Genomic DNA, 20,537 nt, shown 5'->3' on the forward strand with positions numbered 1-20,537 from the left:
GGGCTCGTTCAAGTAGAACCATCTAGCATATGTCCGGAGGCGTTTGATTTCTTTCAGGACTATGGGGTTAGTTTTGATGTGGCTCTTGAGAATGGGACTAAGAATATGTAGATTTGCAGGGTCTTTGATACGTGATAGAGCTGTGTAGACCAGGCCACGAGATTGGATCCCAGTAGGGTCAAATGCGACTGTTGTCATTGTCAAGCCTTGGGATCTATGGATTGTGTGTGCGTTCGCTGCTTGTATTGGGAGTTGTGTTCTTGAGACTAGGTTGAGTGGGTTCTTTCCTACTTGAAAGTCTTTTGTGACTTGAAGTATTGGTGTCCATTGTTTGTTTATGTTTGCATGGTAGAGTTGTGCATTTTGGGATCGTTGTCTTCTCCCAATTGAGGTATCGAAGAACTCCACCCAAGCTATTAATGATTGTGCTCTGTTGTTTGTTGTTTGGAAGATTCCATCTGCACCATTGACCAAACCATCAAGCACAAAGTTCGATGATTGATATTGCTAGCACAAAGTTCGACTATCATTCATGGCTTTAGCTCAAGGATGGAGGATAATCTAGCAGTTACTTGAGGGTTGTTTGGAATGACTAGGTTCTTTGAGTATGTTTTGTGGAATTTGTCATGAGCCTTGATGATGTATGGTGTCTCTTGCAAGTTCTCAAAGACCGTTTGGTTGTGCTTGGACTTTAGTTTATTTATGAAGAAAAGATGAGGTGTTGTAAAAATGTCGAATTTGTTGTTTGCAAATGTGTCATTGATAAATGCCAAGTCTCTTTGTGTTTGCTCCGCAACACATATCCTATTTAAGACCTCTATAAACAATTCATTTGATTGGCGCATTGCTGTTGTTAACTCAGCGCATGTGATATGTGTGTTCCAGCTCGATGGTGTGAGGATGTCAAGTGTATTGCTTGTGTCGCTGAATATCCAACGATCGCGGACAGGGCTTGCTTGGCAAAGATAGCCAAAAGATAACGTCTAGGCCATCGAAGGGTTCATTGTGTTTGTGCTTTATAGATCGGAGTCTTGTGTCAAATACACAACAGCCTGTTGCCTATTAAGGAAGCCTCGTAAAAAAAAACTAGTTTGAGGTTTTCATTTGCCTGGGATAGGTCATTGAGAGTGTCGTTGGAAAGAGGGGCCATCTCAGTCAGCATCAATGGAAGGCGCAACGCAGAGTGTATCGTTGTGCCACCAAGGTTGAATGCTGCTTTGCCTGTATATGCCATCAACAATGCTGTTGGAAGCTCAATATTTCCTTCTATCGAAGGTGCATAGTGTCGAACCAAGCCTTGGATGATTGCACGCAAAGTAAAGGTTTTCCCTATGCCGGCGCCTCCTGCTAAAAAAAGGTGGATTTTATCATTTGGGCATACTCTATTTCGTGCCATAATATCATCGTAAAGATATCTTTGCTCTATATTCAAACTCGTGACAATTGAGTGATATTCTTCATTTGGCATTCCAAGGAATCTGGATGATGTTGGTAGTTGAGTGGTATGATGCCTTGTGGTTGGTAGGTCGAGATCAAGCTCATAAGTGAATTGTTCTTGTTGAGTTTCTTGTGAGGAGATTGAGCAAGATGTTGATGATTCTTGATTGTTGATTTCTAGTTTTGTGAAAGGCTCCATGTTTTGTGCAATCATAGCAATGTTAGACTCATATCTCTCTTCAAGTTGATGTCAAAGCATCGAATGCGGATTCATTGCTTGTGAATGGTAGAAACAACAGATATAGTTGGTGGTAATGTCTCTCGCTGTCGATCTCCTTGTTGAAGCTTGTATATCTGATGATTCGAGGCTTTTTGCACTTGTAGTGTGTCCCTTGTGAGATAGTGTATTTGCTTGCTGGTCTTTTTGTATACTTTGTTACGAGATCATCAAAGAATATGTTTGTGTCATCAGGATAAGGTGTTTGCAAGGAAGTCTTCCTCTTTAACAATAGTGTTCTTTGGGTTTGGTAGTCTGCATTGATGAAGATAAATTGCTTGGTTGTGATGTGCAATGGAAGAGATAGTGAAATGTATGTTGCTTGTTGAGCTGTGATTTCTTGAGCATTGATCAAGGCACCTCCAATTTTCTTAAGACGCTCCAATGTGGGAAGGCTCTCCTTCTTGCATTTCTCAAGGATTTGGTTGATTGCTTTGCTTGTGGTCGAATGTTTTTGTCATATATGATGTGCAGTATGCAGCAGCTCCATGAGGATTGAAAATAAACTGAATATCAAGATTGCCATCCCACAATGTGCACATTGTTTTGTTGAAATTGTTTGTGTATATATCTTTTGGTTGTCTTTTGAGCAAAAGTGTTGGTTCTGAGAGCGAAACTGAGAGTGTCTCAAGGTACATGTCTTCATCCATGCTTAAAGAGGATAACCAATCATCAAAACTCATTTCAGGGCAGTGTGGCAGAGTTGCAAGTTGGCTTTTGAGTTGTGTCTTATTTGCAAGAAGCATGGATTCCCTTTTTTCACTTGATCGTATTCGGCGCAAGATAGTTGTTTGCCGTGCAGGCGGTCTTGGAAATCCAAAACGGCAATGCTTCTTTCTTTTTTTGTAAGTTCTTTGATGGGAATGGATTTGTATTTTTTGTAGGTCAACAGGTAATTCATCTTTGTGACTTGAGATGTATTTATCAACAAAAGCAATCACTTCTTTGTCATCAGAAATCCCAAGCTTTGGAGAATTGTCAATCCAAATTAATCCATGATCATGCTGGCTTCCCCTATGCTGAACTTCTGTGACAAAGAAAAAATCCATGATTTGGCCAAGTATTTTTGAATTTTGTTTCAACTCTTTCTTAAGTGCGTTGAATCTATGGACATAGTATTGAGCTGTGGTGATAGGATCTGGACGAACCAACGCACGGATATAATGTGCACTAGATTGGAAATTAGATTCATTGATTTGTGGATTAAGCGTAGCAAGACATTCGTGCAATGGCTTCCATCTTTGCTCTGCACATGATAGAGTGACAAAAAAGGTAGGCTGCCCTATTTGTCGAATCATGGCGAAGACATTATGCTTGAGTTTAGCCTTGTAATCTGATGATGTTCGTAGAGATTCAAAGTCATGATATCCTAGTTGGGATGATAGTATTCACTCAATGTTAGTGTTGTTCTGAACATCTTTTGCGTATAGTTGCATGCCTTGCAATTTTCCCTTGCGTAGGCGTACCCATATAGAACCAAGCACCTTGCCAATGATAATCTTCATCACTTTAAAGAACAAATTTTCAATGTCTAACACAAAGCGTCTATCCTTGTTTTTGAGCTCCCATTGTGCGACCTTTAAGTAATTTTTTTTCGCAAGGTTTGCATAGGTTCTTCTTTTTCCAAAGAACAAAGCCGGAAATGATAATTCCTCACAATCGGCATCATCAAATAGGCTCAGTGGGGAAAATCCTTCGCACGGAGCGACTCTATGGACATGTGCACTGTGATCGATGACTTGCTGTGAAGAATAGATACCATGGACAAGGGTGTTTGAATGTTCATTCACTAACTCATCAACCTCATCTTCTTCATACAACACTACATCTAGACTCATGTGAAAAGTAGAAACCCAAGCTTCATTAATGGAGGCTTTGTGCTCTATGTATAAAGGGGTGCTAATCAAATCTTTCAATGCTTGGAGCACATAAAAGGGACGTACACCACCACTAAGGTATGCATGGGCATACAATCTCCACAAGGATTGTAGCGTGCTCATCACTAAAACGCGGCAAGATTGCTTGAATTCTTGTCAAGTCTGCCATGACATTAACAACACTACCTCGCAACCCGAACTGACCCTCATAATTGAGTTCTCGTATTTGAGTGAAAGGAATGCGAAGTGATACAAGACGGTTCTCGATTGCATTTAACAATGCAATGCTTCCAATACTTTCATTGAGGAGAGAATGTGGATGTATGCAAAAGAGCGGCTTCCTTTGAGATTTCAAGCTTTGCTTACAGGAGAAACAGACTCTTTTGTCTACAGCAGAGTTAAATATTTGCAATCCCATCAAGGTTTGGAGAAAAGATCCTTCGAGCACACTCAAACAATGCAAACTCTTTTTGAACAAAAGACTACCACAGCTTAAACATCCATATGCAGGAGTGTCTTGAATTTCCACTAGATATTTTTGTTTCCTATATCTTTTATTAGATTGAGGCACAACATTGTCTTTATACAACATTTTCGATATCGAGTAAACTTTCTTTTGAATTTGTTTCAAAGTGTAAGAAGAACAAACTTGTGCTCGAAATCGAGAAGCTATATGCAATGCTGTCTCATTTGGAAAACTCTTCACAACATCCACCAATGTACCAGCAAGATCTTTAGGCCAAGAGCAACGCTTACGTTTCTTGATGGAAAACGATTGTGAGAAAACAAACAATCCATCTTGAAAAATAAAGACGAACAAGCCTTGAGAAGAGGAAGAAGATGCAACACAAGGATTAGCGTTGAAAGAATGTTGATGATTTTGTTCTTGAAACACATGAACAACATATTGAAACTCCAAGACATGGCAAGCTAGATTGATCAAATTGATTGAAAGCAAAGGAGAATTTGCTCTTGTGCCCATACGTTGGCAAACCAAAGATTCAAGAGTTTTGTCATCAACATTACAAGCAACACGCTCATCATTCCACAATTTCAGCCACACACTTATGATCTCCAAGTCGTGAGAATGAAATTTTGCAACAATATGCTTGGACAAAATATTCTCTAATGAATTGATAGAGATATCTATACCACATACAAACAACAATTCCCTTAAAACATCTTGATTACAAGGAGATATCATCCAAAAATTTGAGTCGATTGAACATTGGAAACCATTTATACAAAAAACAGTTTTATCATCAAGAGATAATCCCGCCATAATGCCTAGATACAAAAGGATATTCAACAGAATATAGGCTTACTAGACGAGTACAAGGCACATTAGATAGACAGCATCTTCCTATTCAGATTTAAAGCTTGTTACATACCCATGTGCATCAATTGAGAAATGCCCAGCTCTTTTCATTCCCACCAAGGAAGCTTTCAAACTCACTAGATCAGTTTCATACAAATGCAAAAAAGAAGAGGGTAGGCAAAGGACTTGGTCAACGATCTTTCCGTGCAAGGTGACAGAAATGCCTTTGCCGTCACGAGGAACCAGCTTTTCTTGAAGAGCAGGAACTTTCCAAATTTCAACAACTTTCTTGCAAGCAAAACAATGAGGATTAGAGATTTGGCGTTTGACTTGGGCAGATTTGCAAACTCCACATAAATACTCCAATCCAACGTTGTTGACATTAACAACCTCAAGAGAACCGAACACCTGAAATTAACATAAAGGAATCACACAATGCACAATGAATACAACGAACCTACCAAGCAGAACTCACCGTTTTTCCGAATCCCATATTGGCAATCTGCTTATCACGGATATCTTTGAAAGCCAACTTCAATTGAGAGGGCAATGGCAGCAGGATAGTGTAGTCCACGACAGACAATGTGTTAGAGAATTGTTTGAAGACGTTTATGTTGTGGGCCACACAATCATAAAATCCATTCTCTTTGACTTCATTAGATATGTTATAAAAGTCAGCCTTTCGAGAAGGTACAAACAAAAGCTGCAGCAATAACAAACACTCAAAACATTATCAAGAACACTTAGAGCTGTGTATAGAAGCTTATGTTGGAATTAGGGTTGCAGAGAAACACACGCAGCTTGGAGAAGACGAAGGAAGCTCAAGGCACACAATAGAGAGTGTGTTACTTAGTGTGCAATGGAAAGATTGATAGCCCTAGAGTGATGGGCGTATATACAATGCACGGGGGAAAAAACCTCCTAAAGAGGGAAAAAATGCCCCGGAGGTCCTAGTGTGTTCACACACATCACTACCACATGTATATGGTAACAAATCCCCCCTGGAGTGATGCGGTGAACGAGAGCTGGCACATGAGTAAAGGGAAGTGCCATGCCCTGAGGACAGGATGAGTCCACAAAGGGGAGTAAGCCCAAAGCTTTGCGGAAAGCTTCAAGCTTCTCACGAGACAATGCCTTTGTGAAAAGATCTGCAAGGTTGTCTTGTGTTGGCACATAAGCCAAGCTGATCTCTCCTAGTGAGAGCCTCTCCCTGACATAGTGGTAATGCATCTCAATGTGCTTTGTGTGAGCATGAAAAATTGGGTTCCTCGCAACTACCAATGCGCTCTGACTGTCAGTGAAGATAGTGTTGGCAGTGTCCTGTCCAACACGCAAATCAGCCATAAGGCGTCTGAGCCATACACACTCAACCGTAGCTATGAAGACTGCCCTGTACTCAGCCTCACAAATCGAAGTGGCCACAGTAGGTTGCTTCTTGCTCAACCATGATATACATGAACTGCCAAGCATGAAACAAAAACCACTTGTGGACACTCGCGTGTCAAAACAACCAGCCGAATCTTAGTCCGAAAAAGCATGTAAGTCTGGCGGCAATGATCCCCCCTTGGGATAAAACAAGCCAAGATGTAAAGTGCCACTAAGGTAGAGGAAAATCCTCTTGAAAGCCTGCCAATGCTTAGACCCTGGGCTATGCATAAATCTGCTGACCTGTGAGACTGCAAACTGAATATCCGGCCTCGTGTTGCATACATAAATGAGGCAGCCAACAGCCTTTGCTTTTCCCGAGAAACCAGAATACGTTTTGTTTGCGGATGATACAACCTGTAACCTTTGCTTTCAGCACTATAACCAACAAAAATACATTTGACAGCCTTATCATCCAATTTTCTGCGCTGCACTTGTGGCACCAAAGCATATGCCAAACAACCAAAACCACGCATGTGCTCAATAGAAGGCTTTCTATCATGCCATGCTTCATATGGAGTAATAGACTGCAAAGTTTTCGTAGGATACCTGTTAAGTACATAAGTGGCACACATGATGGCCTCAAGCCAAAAAGAATGCGGCAAAGCTTGACTTTTGACCATACATCATACCATTTCCGTTAGTGACCTGTTTTTCCTCTCAGCAACACCATTTTACTGAGGTGTATAAGGCACTGTACATTGGAGTTTTATCCCACGACTAGCCAGAAATGCATTAAATTCATGAGACATATACTCCCCCCCTCGATCGGAATGGAGGGTGCCCATAGTACATTTCGAGACATTTTCAGCCATAGCCAGAAATTGTTTGAAGCACATAAAAACTTCGGACTTCTCTTTAAGCAAAAATACCCATCCATGCCTGGAGTAATCATCAATGAAACTCACAAAGTACAGGTAATTGCCCAAGGACGGAGTTTGCATGGGCCCACAAACATCACTATGCACAAGCTGCAACCTGCATGTGGCCCGAACTGAACCATCCTTTGGAAATTTAGAACGCTGCATCTTACCCAAAATACAGCCTTCACAAACATGTTTGACAGGTGCTTCAAGAGGTGGAAAAGAAGCAACCATATCAGATTTTTGCAAACGCAGCAAACTGGCAAAATTCAAATGACCAAAACGTGCATGCCAAAGTTTTGCATCTGAAATAGCCCTTGAATCTGCAACAGCATTTGTAAAATTTTGTCCACACTTGTCATACAAAGTTAGCTTATACAGCCCACGGCACAAAAGGCCAGATGCAACAATTTCATCACCAAAACTGAGATCATGAACTGTACATCTGTCATCCACAAATTTGACTACAAGTCCAAGTCTAGCAAGTGCGGATACAGACAAGAGATTCTTCTTGATCCCAGGTACATAAAGTGCATCAACAAGTGTGAAGGAACTGCCATTAGCAGCAGTGAGCACAATCTTTCCAACTCCCTGAACTGGATAAGAGGCGTTGTTGGCACAAGTGATTGAATTCCCATGAGGGACAGACTCAAGAGAGGTAAACAATTCACGATGTGAGGTAATGTGCTTTGTAGAACCACTGTCGAAATACCACACATGTGAATTTGCAGCAACAACTGACAAGCATGCATCATGGACAGCAGGATTGTAAGTGCACTCTCCGCTAAAAGCCCATTCTGCATAAACATCCGCAACACAGTCTCCTTTCACAGAAGACTCAACAATGGCTGCATTTGTAGTGGAACCAGCATTTGCAGTGGAACCACCCTCTTTCTTCTTAGCTTCTTTGGCCTTCAACTTAGGACACGACTTGATCAAGTGATCATTGGCTTTACAATAATGGCAACGCATCTTCTTTTTGCCCTTATCACCAGAATTTCCAGACGAATTGCTGCCAGTAGAAGCATTAGGAACATAATTTTTGCCACTCGCAGCAGAACCATAAGAAGTGGCTGCATTACTGTTACCACCCTTTCTTTGAGAAGCAATAAAAGCCTGTTCAACTGCACGCTGCCTAGTCCTGTTTTTTTTGGAAAGTGACTCTTGCAACAGCAATGTGCATAATGCATCAAACTTGACAACTTCAGGATTTCCTTGGGTCATCGTTCTCCAAGTACTAGCAAAAGTCTGGTAGGAATCTGGTAAGGCATCAAGAACAGTCTGCACAAGGGAACTGTCTGAAATGACTTCACCTGCAGAAATAAGCTGCTCATTGATATCCTTGACACTAGCAAGGAAAGTGTCCATATCATTTTCCTCATGCATAATCTTCGACTCCAGCTCTTTACGCAGCAAAGCAATTTTAGCCTCATTGCGAGTTGCATAAAGACCTGCCAATATATCCCAAGCCTGTTTTGCTGATTTTGCTGAACGGATGTGAGGAACAATGGTGTGCTTCACAGACAACGCAATCAATGCATGAGACTGCCCATCCTTAACATCCCAACGAGCTTGTTCTGCCGTAGGCAAAACAATTGTAATAGCAGCAATCCTTGCAGCAAGATCTGCAACATCCTCAACATCGCCTACATCCTCAGAACCAGGACGTACATCAATGCCCTGCACAATGTTCCAGACACCTTTTGACACAAGAACATGTTGCATCATATAAGCCCACATAGGGTAGTTGTCCCCATCCAACCTGTCCTCAGCAGCAAACATCTTGAACACATCTGTGTTGTTGTTGTCAGCCATGGTAAATGCTGCACCTGATGTGAAAACTGCCCGAAAATAGGAGAAATGGAGCGGGAACAACCTGTGCTATATAGCACAAACCGTAGAAGACTATAAGGTACCTGTTATGCAAAAAACGGCACTAACAGAAATTCTGCACAAAATGACGAAATAGCATATGCAGTACTACCTATAGTGGAAACGGAGGCCGAAATGAGCACAAATCAAAATTGTGAGCAGACCAAGCTCTTTGAGCTTACCCAAAATATTTGTCGACCTGCGAACGCTCGCCAAAGCTCACTGAAATCGGAGAAAGTGAGCAGGTGTGTGCTGGAGCAGCTGGCGACTAAGCCCGGGAGGACGTGACCTGCTCTGATACCAATTGTTGGAATTAGGGTTGTAGAGAAACACACACAGCTTGGAGAAGATGAAGGAAGCTCAAGGCACACAATAGAGAGTGTGTTACTTAGTGTGCAATGGAAAGATTGATAGCCCTAGAGTGATGGGCGTATATACAATGCACGGGGGGAAAAACCTCCTAAAGAGGGAAAAAATGCCCCGGCGGTCCTAGTGTGTTCACACACATCACTACCACATGTATATGGTAACAGCTTATCGTTGCTCTATCAACATTAGCAAGGCCATCAGCAACAATAAGCCTAGTGCCACTACTGCCATCACTTTTCGCCATGTTCTCCACCTTGATAACAGTAAATGCTACAGTAGGCACACCATCTTCAATTGAAGAAGTCCATGATGAGACAAGATCTTTAATCTTGTTCTCGGGAAAGAGAGTTAGCACAAAGTCGAATGAAGGAGCCTTCACAATAGATGTAGTTGCATCAGCATAGAGAGCAAGTTGGCAAGTGCCTCCATCACTAGGATTCTTTTTCCTCACAACAGGGCCCTCAATACGTATAAAATCACCCACCACAAATGTGTTGACAAACTGTTCAATAAAATTTTCTGCCACAACAAAAGTGATAGTATGATGTGCAACCTTGTCCACAAGATCAGCCTTCAAAAATCTGTTATAGTTTGCTTTTTGGATTTTGTATGTGCCATATTTTGCAAGCACCTTGCCAATGAAGACAAAACGGTAGTTAATAGCATCAACAAGCTCAGAAATAAAAAGCTCGGGCGTAGATTGGCTCAATGCCAATTGAGATTCAAAAGAGTCAACAAAAGGCTTTGGCTCTTCTTTAATAGATGCTAAGCCCAACGAACGACTCACACCGACAGAGGGAGTGGCAATCCCAGAAATGCTAAGCGGTGTTCGCCCTACATCACATGGCATACGATACTATTATTATCGATTACACATTGATAAGCCATAGAAATTGGAAACAAAGCTAACCTCTCACATTGGCCATTCCTCTTGCAATACTAAGAGATTCCAAGCCCCCACTTTCAGACACAAACTTCATGCAAGTTTTCAGTTCTAGGAGCTGCGCTTAAAGTCTCAAAGTAGTCATTGCTTGAGTTTGTAGTGAAAACATCTATAATCAAGAGCAAGTTCAAAACAATTTCCAAGATAAGCAAGACAGCAAGACTCTTAAGCACCAAAAGAGGAAATGAAATGCAGAGGTATATTACCATCCATATTTGAATCCATGGCGCCTTGGTATAGAGAGTGATGCTATGCTTTGATAATAGATGTGGCTATAAGGTTTAAAAGACTGTACTATAGAGGAAGTAAAACTCTCAACAAGAGTGATCTCACAATAGGAGGCTTGAAAAACGTGATAGTTCTTCAAAATACCTTTGGCTTTTATATACTAACAACTCAAAGAGTGAAACGTGATGGATAATCTTGAGTACTTCAAGAAGGATAGTTTGAAAGTTCCACTCAAAGGTTGGCAATAAATGCAGATTTTTACAGTTGTTACCATCTATCATTATATAATATTGGGTCACGACCTATACACTCCATTAAGAGAGAGAGAGAGAGAGAGAGAGAGAGAGAGAGAGAGAGAGAGAAAAGGCTGCTCTTTTAATTAACTCTACTTCGATTTTTGCAATAACAGTAAGCTACAAATAACTCAACTATTACTAGAGAGAGGAGAGAAGGGAAGACAGGTGCATCCTAAATAAACTCAACTATTATTAGAGAGAGGAGAGAAGAGAAGAAAAGTGCAAGGCTGCAAATGAAATGAGAACTACAACTAAGTAAATTAAGAAATCTAAAAAATAGAAACAAATATGATTCTAGATCATCACATCAAAACGGATTTATTTTCTCACTTTACAATATTAACAATGAACCTTGAGACAATCAAATTTAATATTGAAAGTTGAATCATTTTTTTACATTAAAAAAATAACCCCATAGACATAAATTTTCAATGCCAAATCCCCAAACCCTAACCACATACTCAGCTAGTCCAAATAATCCATCAATAGGATTAAATCATGGACCAAAATTGCATCATAGAATGTGGAGCCAATCGTTTTTAATTAAAAGCATCTCGCCACACCAAAAAAAAATTATAGCAAAGCAAAGCATAAAGTCCATCAACAACAATCGGACAAACTTCGAGATATAATTAACTTCAAAACATTACACAACATTAAACTTAATTGACACCGAAAAAGTTGGAAACTATTATAGTGTTCAAGTTATTTAGCCTGTAACAACATGTGCTTGACCTCAACATACATTAAGCCACCCAAACCATCCAATCCCGTCAATGGTTTCGCACCACCCTGCAAAAAACAGCAAACTGTTAAACAAACAACCAACCGGTAGAAAGCAACAAATCAAACAAAAAAAAATCTCTTTATAACATACCAAAAATTAACACAAACTGCCGGTGACGAGGCACATGTGACACCAAACCGCCATAAATCGGCAGGCGGGACGACACAGCAGAGCAACGCAACACACCACAACAAGCCTGCACAGTAGAATGCCCCGATCCACCACAGAGCGACGGAGAAGACTACAATGCAACACGACAACATCGGAAACATCAGCAGTAGAACAGATCGACGTCCAAGATCCATCACAAGCCGACGGAGGAGACGTCCTAACAGAGCAGCAAAACCCCGATGCATAGAGGAGCACGGCACAGAATAGAACGGCCCAATCCACCACAGACCGACGAAGAGGACGGCAATGCAGCACAACATAACCAGAAACAGAAGCAGCACCACAGATCGGCATCCAAGATCCGCCATAGATCGGCGAAGGCGACATCCAAACAGAGCAGCACGACCCGAATCCACAGAGCAGCACGGCACCACATGTTCAAGTGCCACTTCAGATCGACGAAGGAGACGAGAAAAAAGAGCAGCACAACCCCGAGACACAGAGCAACACAGCACCAAGGCACGACCCCAATCCACCATAGACCAGCGAACCAAGAACACGAGGCACTCTTGCAGAGAAGCACAGCAGAGCACAAGGGCGGCCCAAATCCACCATAGATCGGCGAGCAGGACGGCAAACCACAGCAACGCATGACTGTAGAGAGGCAGGGCACTGAAACACGCCCAACAGCGCCATAGACCAGCGAGAAGAACCACGCCACATAAGCCAACATGTTCTCAACAACCCCATGCAAGAAGCAGGACAACACTACAAGAGCGGAGTAGGACAGCAGAGCATGAGCGCGGTCCAGAACCGCCACAGGCCGATGAGCAGGGTGATGTGCTCCCATGGCATCATGCGTGAACGACAGCACTACGGGAGCGGAGTAGGACAGCAGAGCAGGAGCACGGACCAGAAGCACCATAGGCCGGCGAACAGGACAACAGAGAGCACCAAGACAACACGCAGAGGCACCCCATGCGCAGCGCAAACCTACGACCAAGAACCGCCATAGACCCGCTCCCCTTGAGCCTTGCCTACCCTACTAAGGGCTCATGAGCCCTAACCCTAAGGAGATTTCCACGAGGCTCCACTCCAAAAGAGGGAAGAATCATAACCCATGCACTCATTATAAGGCCCTCCTACCAACCCCACTTTAAGCCTGGCAGCTTCGAGCTTGCACCCAACGTCCACCACTCGGAATCCAATGCACCTATCCTCTCAAGAGCCACTTAAAACAACATACTTTAATTTTTATTTTCCACACTTATTTATAAAACCCATGTCATATTTTTCCCCGAGAAAAAATGCAAACCACCACTATGGCCTTAGCCCTTTGGGCAGGCCAGAAAGACCCTTAGAAAGTAAAGTCAACTACAACACCTTAAAAAGATTTGTCTCAAGTAGGCATTATCTGATGCGAGAGACACTCCTCTCTCTTGCGAGGACCAAGGATGGAGGCAGTATATTGTCCACAAAAAGTGGCCAAGGTGCAAGGGAGGGTTGGGTGAGATGGCATGTGACTTTTGCCTTTGGACTATCCGTTGCAAAAGGAAACTTTGCTCCTAATTAATTAATGAGTTGAACGTAGAGCCATTAAAAGGTACCCAAAACGAGTTTTTCATTTGTTTTATATAGAATCTTAGAAGATCCTCTTCATCTTTTAGTGGAAAGGGGAGGGGGGGAGCACGTGGAGAGAGAGAGAGAGAGAGAGAGAGAGAGAGAAGAAGAATAAGAAAGAGAGTTAAGAGAGGGATATTTTCTGAAGGGAAAAGACATGGCATGGCGCGTGGAACAGTGAGAGGCACGATGATTTTTTTTTACGAGCATTTGTCTGCAACAAGCGATGCGCGGCTAAGGGAGTGACAAGTGACGATGGAGGCAGTGAGACCACAGGAGATATCGCACCTCTCTCTCTCTCTCTCTCTCTCTCTCTCTCTCTCTCTCTCTCTCTCTCTCTCTCAACTTGCAACCGTGGAGGCGTGTGCTTGAGCAACCACGTTGATGACAGGAGCTTGAATTAGTGTGGCAATGAGGATGAGTAAGTTTGGGGCATACGCACACTGCTGAGATTTGGCAGTTGGGGAACGCAGCAAGACCCGAGCGCTTGCAAGTTGGTGGATCATAGGCAGCGGGAAAAGGGGGAATGGCGGAGGTGTGGTGGAGTCAATCCAGCGAGGGCAACAAACAACAAGGCGGGCGGGGCCAATCTGATGCGCATGGGATGTGCTTTGCAACAATAAAAGAAGCTGCGGGACGCTGCCATGCCCTGCAATAGGCATTCATCGACAGGATGTGCCAGGAGGTGTGCGTGGGAACAAGAGTCTCGAGAGACTTTTCCTTTCAGATTGGGCGAACGGAGCGAATCTTTGGGATTAATTAATTAATGGAATGTAAATTAGACCCATATGAGTGCAAAGATTTGTCTCAATTAGGTGCCCAAAACGACTTTTTTGAGTGAAGCCATTAATTAGTTTAGGGGGGGGAAAAAAGGAAAGGAGAAGGAGGGGGGGGGCAGGGTGGGGGAGGGGGGAAGTATTGTTTTTTTTAGTGCTTAAGGGAACCCCTTAGGGCAGCATAGGCGAATAGTGTAGTGGTTAAGCTTCAACGTTATACTCTCTATGTGCTTAGGTCAAATCCTAGCCATTAGGATTGGTTTTAAATTGTGAGTTGAATGGAGATGCTAATTGGAGATGCTAAAGCATCTTGGGAGATTCTATGTAATGGAAACTAAAAGTAGAGCCATTTAGGTACCATGTGTCTAACATAGGAACATTAGTCGATGAGGTCTCAAAGTATGTCGCTACAATCTTGCAAGCACGTCAAATTAGGGGGAATCTGAGGAGATCCTCCCAATGCTTTGACGAGGAAAAAGGGAGAAGATGATACGTGCAGGAGAAAGAGAAAGAGAAAGAGAAAGAGAAAGAGAAAGAGAAAGAGAAAGAGAAAGAGAAAGAGAGAGAGAGAGAAAGAGAAACGCGTGTATTGATTGTTGCGCGAGCTGTTTGCATGCAACGAGCAGTGAGGTATGTCCCGAGCCAAAAGAGCACGAAGTGCGAGTTGCGGAAAATACACAGCCAACGGGACATCGCAAGGCAGAGGAGCGGAGTGCCAGTGGGTGCAGAGCAGGCCATGACAGCATCTTTGGCTCCTTCTGTGGGTCTGAGTTGCGCACTTGCGTGGCTCAATCCAGCTGACAATTGTGGGAGCTTGGATTGCAGCTCGTGCTGAGGTGCATGTGTGAACAAGGAGAAGTATGGGGTTGCAGGAGTGGCGATGGTCTGGACGATGGGAGAAGGCGAAGGGCATAGGGTCAAGAGCGACAGTCAAAGGAATAGCGTGCAGGAGGGCGAGACTCAACCGTCGTGCTGGCGAGGTGGGGCACAGGGGTGGGGGAGTGTGAGGTTGGTGAAGGGTAGACGAGCGCAGCGGATGCTGGACAGACGAGCGTACATGACGTCGGAGAAGTGATGGCGACAGCTGAACGACTTTAGGTTTGAAAATAAGAGATTCGCTGAGAATCTAAGCAAGAAATTAATTAGTGGATGAGTGATCGACCCAGTATGTCGCTAGTGGTACATCATATAATGTTGACGTTGCTTGATAAAGTGTTGTTAGTTACAAAATTCAACTTCGCTATCTCTCTCACATGAATGAAACGATACCTTGTAGGCAGGCCTTGTGATGTTATCACTTGTTCCCCCTCCATTCTTCTTATTGGCATGCAAGCGAAGGCCTTAGTGCAGCGTCAAAAATATGGTGCAAATCCTAGCCGTGGGTTAGATGCTTGGGATGGCTGCCACATGGCAATTGGGATGCTTTGTTTTCTTTTTATACTTGGCATTCCAAAGCCTGCGCATCGTGCTTTGTTTTCAGTGTTGTTAGCGCAAGGGAGTTAGTGCATTTTTAATGAGGTGCGCATGGTTTGTGCACTGGCTTTGTTTTGCAAGTTGAGGAGGACAAGGTGGGGGTTGCTACACGGCATGGACGACACAGTGTGCCCTTCGAAGGCCTGCTCACTAAGCCTCCATAGAATGCCAATTTCCACAGGAAGCTGCTTGAACCTGGAAGATCTTTTCGAGGTGCAATACAATCATGTGAGACTACTCCATTCTGTTCCAAAGCTGCATTAACAGCCACATCAGCACTTATCTTTTTGTTTAACCTCCTTTGACGCAAATGAAGCTTGCTCCATGCAAAGAGTACTAGGCAATGAGTTCATGGAATCATAGAGTCACCCTCTGGAAGCATCGAGTCACCTTGCTCTACATCATTCTCAGAAAATAAATTCCATTTGTTTCTCCCTCCGTCAAGGTCGTGGGGAGGGGGGCAGAGCATCTGCGCCGTCTATAAAGTGTTCATTATTCTGCAGAATTTCATCGACAAGCCTGTAGACGAATAGGCGCATCCCACATCAGCAACTGGAATCGCACCAGCTCTCGACACCTCAGCCCTCGTAATTTGCCAAGCTATAATCGCTCTGCATCTGCCACATTAGCATGTAGAATCCGCTTTCCTCTGTGACTGTCAACTGTCTGCAGGTGGTGGGCTGGCCTCCCTCTCCCACGACCATTGACGGCCGGGAATGGTCATGCACAGACCATTCCCGTAATCAAGGCTCCCGGCCTCCGCAGGTCGCCCATGATTAACGGGAATGGTCAATGCACGACCATTCCCTACACCATCTTCTGATGACACTGAAAACTCAGCGTTACAATCATTTGAAGCTTTCTTGCATGAATCCTCTTCAGTTTTTCACAGAGATAAGAAGCCTTTCATAGGACCTCTTCAGCTCCAATGAGGTGGATGAGATGGAGAACAACCCATCAGTTGGCTCAATATTATGCTCACAGAGCTCTGAGAGGGGACCTTGAAACGTCATTTGAAGTGACGTCGGCATAACAAATTTACCAGGCATTAATGCTGCAATCTCCTCTCTAATCAAATCAATAATAGTTTCCAGATCTGACTCCAAATAATCTAATATGTGCACCATCTCTTTTGCCACGCTCATGGGTAAATCAAATCTCAAGTGGAAACGGAATTCAATATCACAAGACCGGCTAGATTCTTGAATCCGTATCTTCAAACGTGAAGTATACTGACCTTCGACTCTACCGATCACCCTATAGCTTTTTTGAAAGCAAGAGCTCTTGGTACAAATAGCCTTCCTAGGCACACAATCTTTACTTTTCATTGGCAAAAAAGTAGCACATAATCTTTACTTTTCATTGGCAAAAAACGTTTCCTTCATTTGTTTTGATGGGAATCATAGGAGATACTTATGCTTAGTTTAAGTAAAACCTAGAGGTTGAGAAATTGAGATCAACTTTTCCCTGGACTTTTGTATAAAGTTGGGGATGTCGTCTATCTAAGTATAATGGAGCTTAAAATTTTCAATGAAAGAAAGAGCCTCCACATGTCACACTCTTCTTGCAAAAGTAAAAGTAAAGGGTAAGTAATAAAAAATTGAAAAGACTTCTGTGTGAGTGTTGGCAATGTAAAGTCAAAAATAATATTGACTGTTTTGTTTTTGAAAGCATGGCTCTACTTTCATTGCATAAAGGCCATAAAGAACTCTGCTTTTCTTTCTAAACAAACACACACTTAACCCTTAAATTTGAAGGATAATTCAATTCGATACTCGAGTTTTAAAAAATGTGAACTTTTGCAACTTTTACATATCGTATAATGTTGAGTTAAAACCTCGCACTTGATACTTTCATGTATCATTGTCTTTCGAGTTCTTGGGATGTACACATTGCATATTGTAGTTTTTTTTGCAAAGAGCTAGAGTCGAATGGTCTCGGAGTCGAATTGACACTACCTACATTTAATGTGAAAGAACATTAGTGTGTTGCTGGAGAGAGAGAGAGAGAGAGAGAGAGAGAGAGAGAGAGAGGATTCTCTAATATAATCCACTCACAATTGTGAGTTTTGCTTTTTTTTTTTTTAAAACCTTTTGACTATGAGGTCACAATTTAAAGAATTTATGGTATTTACACTAATACTTGCAAAATTTTGCCCATTTTCTTAAAGACAATTTAGTTGAAAATTTACAACTCTATCCTTAAAAATACACTCAACCTTGGTTTATTGCAAACATTGGGAATCTCAAATATCTTCAAAATGGAAGGACATGACGAACGTAGAAAAGTTGTTTGCCCAGTACATCCACGATCACTCACTCACCACTGCGAGGACATGCAATGCCAAGAGAGGAGGGATACATTTGTTGAGAATATATTACACCCTCGCATGGGTATCAGTGTGTGTGTGTGTGTGTGTGTGTGTGTGTGTGTGTGTGTGTGAGAGAGAGAGAGAGAGAGAGAGAGAGAGAGAGAGAGAGGTACTTGAGGCATCTATGTGTCATTTAAAGAGTGGCTCAATTATCCCTTTTGAAGGCCCGATAAAGAAACTCCATCCCTCAAATTTAATGGGTGACTCTACTTTCATACTTTATCTTAAAGAGATTCAGGAAATCCAAGCTTTGGACGCTTTCACATATCACACAATGTAGAGAGAGAGAGAGAGAGAGAGAGAGAGAGAGAGAGAGAGAGAGAGAGAGAATTCCAACCCAACACAAAAGAAGAATTCCAATAGACTTCAAAGATCCACTTGGCCAAGACTTGGAGAGAGAGAGAGAGAGGTTTTAATGTCATAGGAACACATCATGAGACCTCAAAGCTCTATCTGACGAGTCTTGAAGTTTAGACGTGGTATTTAAGAGGGAACTATGATAACCAATCTACTGCACTAAAATATTATTATAGTCTCCTCTTCTTATTCACTGAGAGAGATCCCAAACATCTATCCGACAAGTCTAGAACTCAAAACTTTTTGTTTATGTGTGTGTGTGTGTGTGTGTGTGTGTGTGTGTGTGTGTGAGAGAGAGAGAGAGAGAGAGAGAGGGAAGGAGGTAAAAGAAGAGAATTTTTATTGTCATAAGAACAATCCAAACATATATAAAAGATCTATCGAAGAGTCTTGATCTCAATGTCTAATTTGAGAGAGAGAGAGAGAGAGAGAGAGAGAGAGAGAGAGAGTTGTCATCTTTGTGAAGTGATTGTAGGGTCACAATCCACTCTCCTTGCTTGTGCGTTCATGCGCACGATTGCAGCTCCCCAGGAGCCTGCATTTTCCCATAGGGAGAAAAATATTGATTGAGCGAGCTAGAAAGGATAGCCAAGGGGCTTGAGAGAGAGAGAGAGAGAGAGAGAGAGAGAGAGAGAGAGAGAGAGAGAGAGAGAGAGAGAGAGAGCCGGGGAGACAAAAAAAAAGTGAAAATATACACACACACACACAAAAAGAATTTCAACAAACTTCAAAGATCAACTTGAAGCTGGAGAGAGAGAGAGAGAGAGAGAGAGAGAGAGAGAGAGAGAGAGAGAGAGAGGTTTTAATGTCATAGGAACACATCAAGAGACCTCAAAGCTTCAGCTGACAAGTCTTGAACTTAAGACCTGGTATTTAAGACAAAACTCTGATAACCAATCTGCCACACTCAATGGTTATTATAGTGTTTTTTTTTAAAGTTCACTTAGAGAGATTTCAAAAATCTACCTAGGTAGCACTTCATTGCACATACAAAGGGAATTGTTCCACCTGTACAGCTGGTTCTATCTACACATAACTTTCTCGATTGAAGTTTCTCTGCTTACAACCACATCCTTCTTCCAGCAACCAATGCTATTATCATAGTTCCAATATAGAATAGTGCCTTTGATACCATAAGAGGCAATTTCGTATCGTACTTGACATGTCAATGAGTGCTAGCTCAGTTGGAAGAGTCATAGCTTATGAGTTCAAAGGTGGTGAGTTCAACACTCCTTGTCTGCTCGAAGACATGTTCTAGCCCTAAGGGGCGTTTCCCATGTGGTTTGGACAACCATATCTACCTAGGAAGACTCACCTTAAGAGTTGGGCTACCTCCACCTAAAAGGGTTGGGTGTGCACGTTGTGATTTCAAAGTTGTAGATGAGTCTGTATTTTTATTTAGTTTTTAAGATCTACCAACAAGCATTGAACTCAAAACTTTGTATGTGTGTGTGTGCGCGCGCGTATGCACGAGAGAGAGAGAGAGAGAGAGAGAGAGAGAGAGAGAGAGAGGAAGAAGAAGAGAATTTTTACTATCATAAGAACAATCCAAACAAATATCAAAGATCTACTCAAACAGCTGAATCTCAAGATCTAATAAGAAAGAGAGAGAATTGCCATCTTTCAAGAGTGATTACGGGGACTAAAGTACAACCTCCCCACTTGTGCACACACACACACACACGCCTTTAGATATGTATATGTGTGTGACCCAATGGCCATGCTTTTCTTGACCGCAGCAATGCGCGGGTTACACACTAGTACAAATGAATGGAAATGGAAAGGGGAAAGGTGATAAAAATAAATGGAAATGGAAAACCGGAAGGGTGACGAGAATCGAAAGAAAAGAGAGAGGTCTCATTCACCATCTATCAGCATGACATTTTTTGCATAGGGACAAATGGAGACAGAGGACAATGTGGGGTGGCAGTGGTGGATTTTTTTTAACGCACGCACTATGAGGGCGAAGAGAGAGAGAGAGAGAGAGAGAGAGAGAGAGAGTTTTTCTGTCGTCGTCTTGATTGGCTGAGGAAGAGTGGAGTGGAAGATGGGTAGAAGAGCATCCGCCACCATCCCAAGATGTGTTGACACAAAAGGAGGTAGCAACTTGAGCTCATGAGGGTATCAATGTCATAGG

The 20,537-nt window shown here is 42.6% G+C and overlaps 2 pseudogenes; both read right to left on the reverse strand.

Annotated features, from left to right (window-relative positions):
- Positions 1-4,853: 4,853 nt before the first annotated feature.
- Positions 4,854-10,418, reverse strand: LOC147438704 (uncharacterized; annotated as a pseudogene).
- Positions 10,419-11,610: 1,192 nt separating this feature from the next.
- On the reverse strand, positions 11,611-12,653 carry LOC147438705 (uncharacterized; annotated as a pseudogene).
- Positions 12,654-20,537: the final 7,884 nt, after the last annotated feature.

Source organism: Adiantum capillus-veneris, chromosome 16 (genome assembly GCF_014529385.1).
Source record: "Adiantum capillus-veneris isolate H3 chromosome 16, ASM1452938v2, whole genome shotgun sequence".
NCBI lineage: Eukaryota > Viridiplantae > Streptophyta > Polypodiopsida > Polypodiales > Pteridaceae > Adiantum > Adiantum capillus-veneris.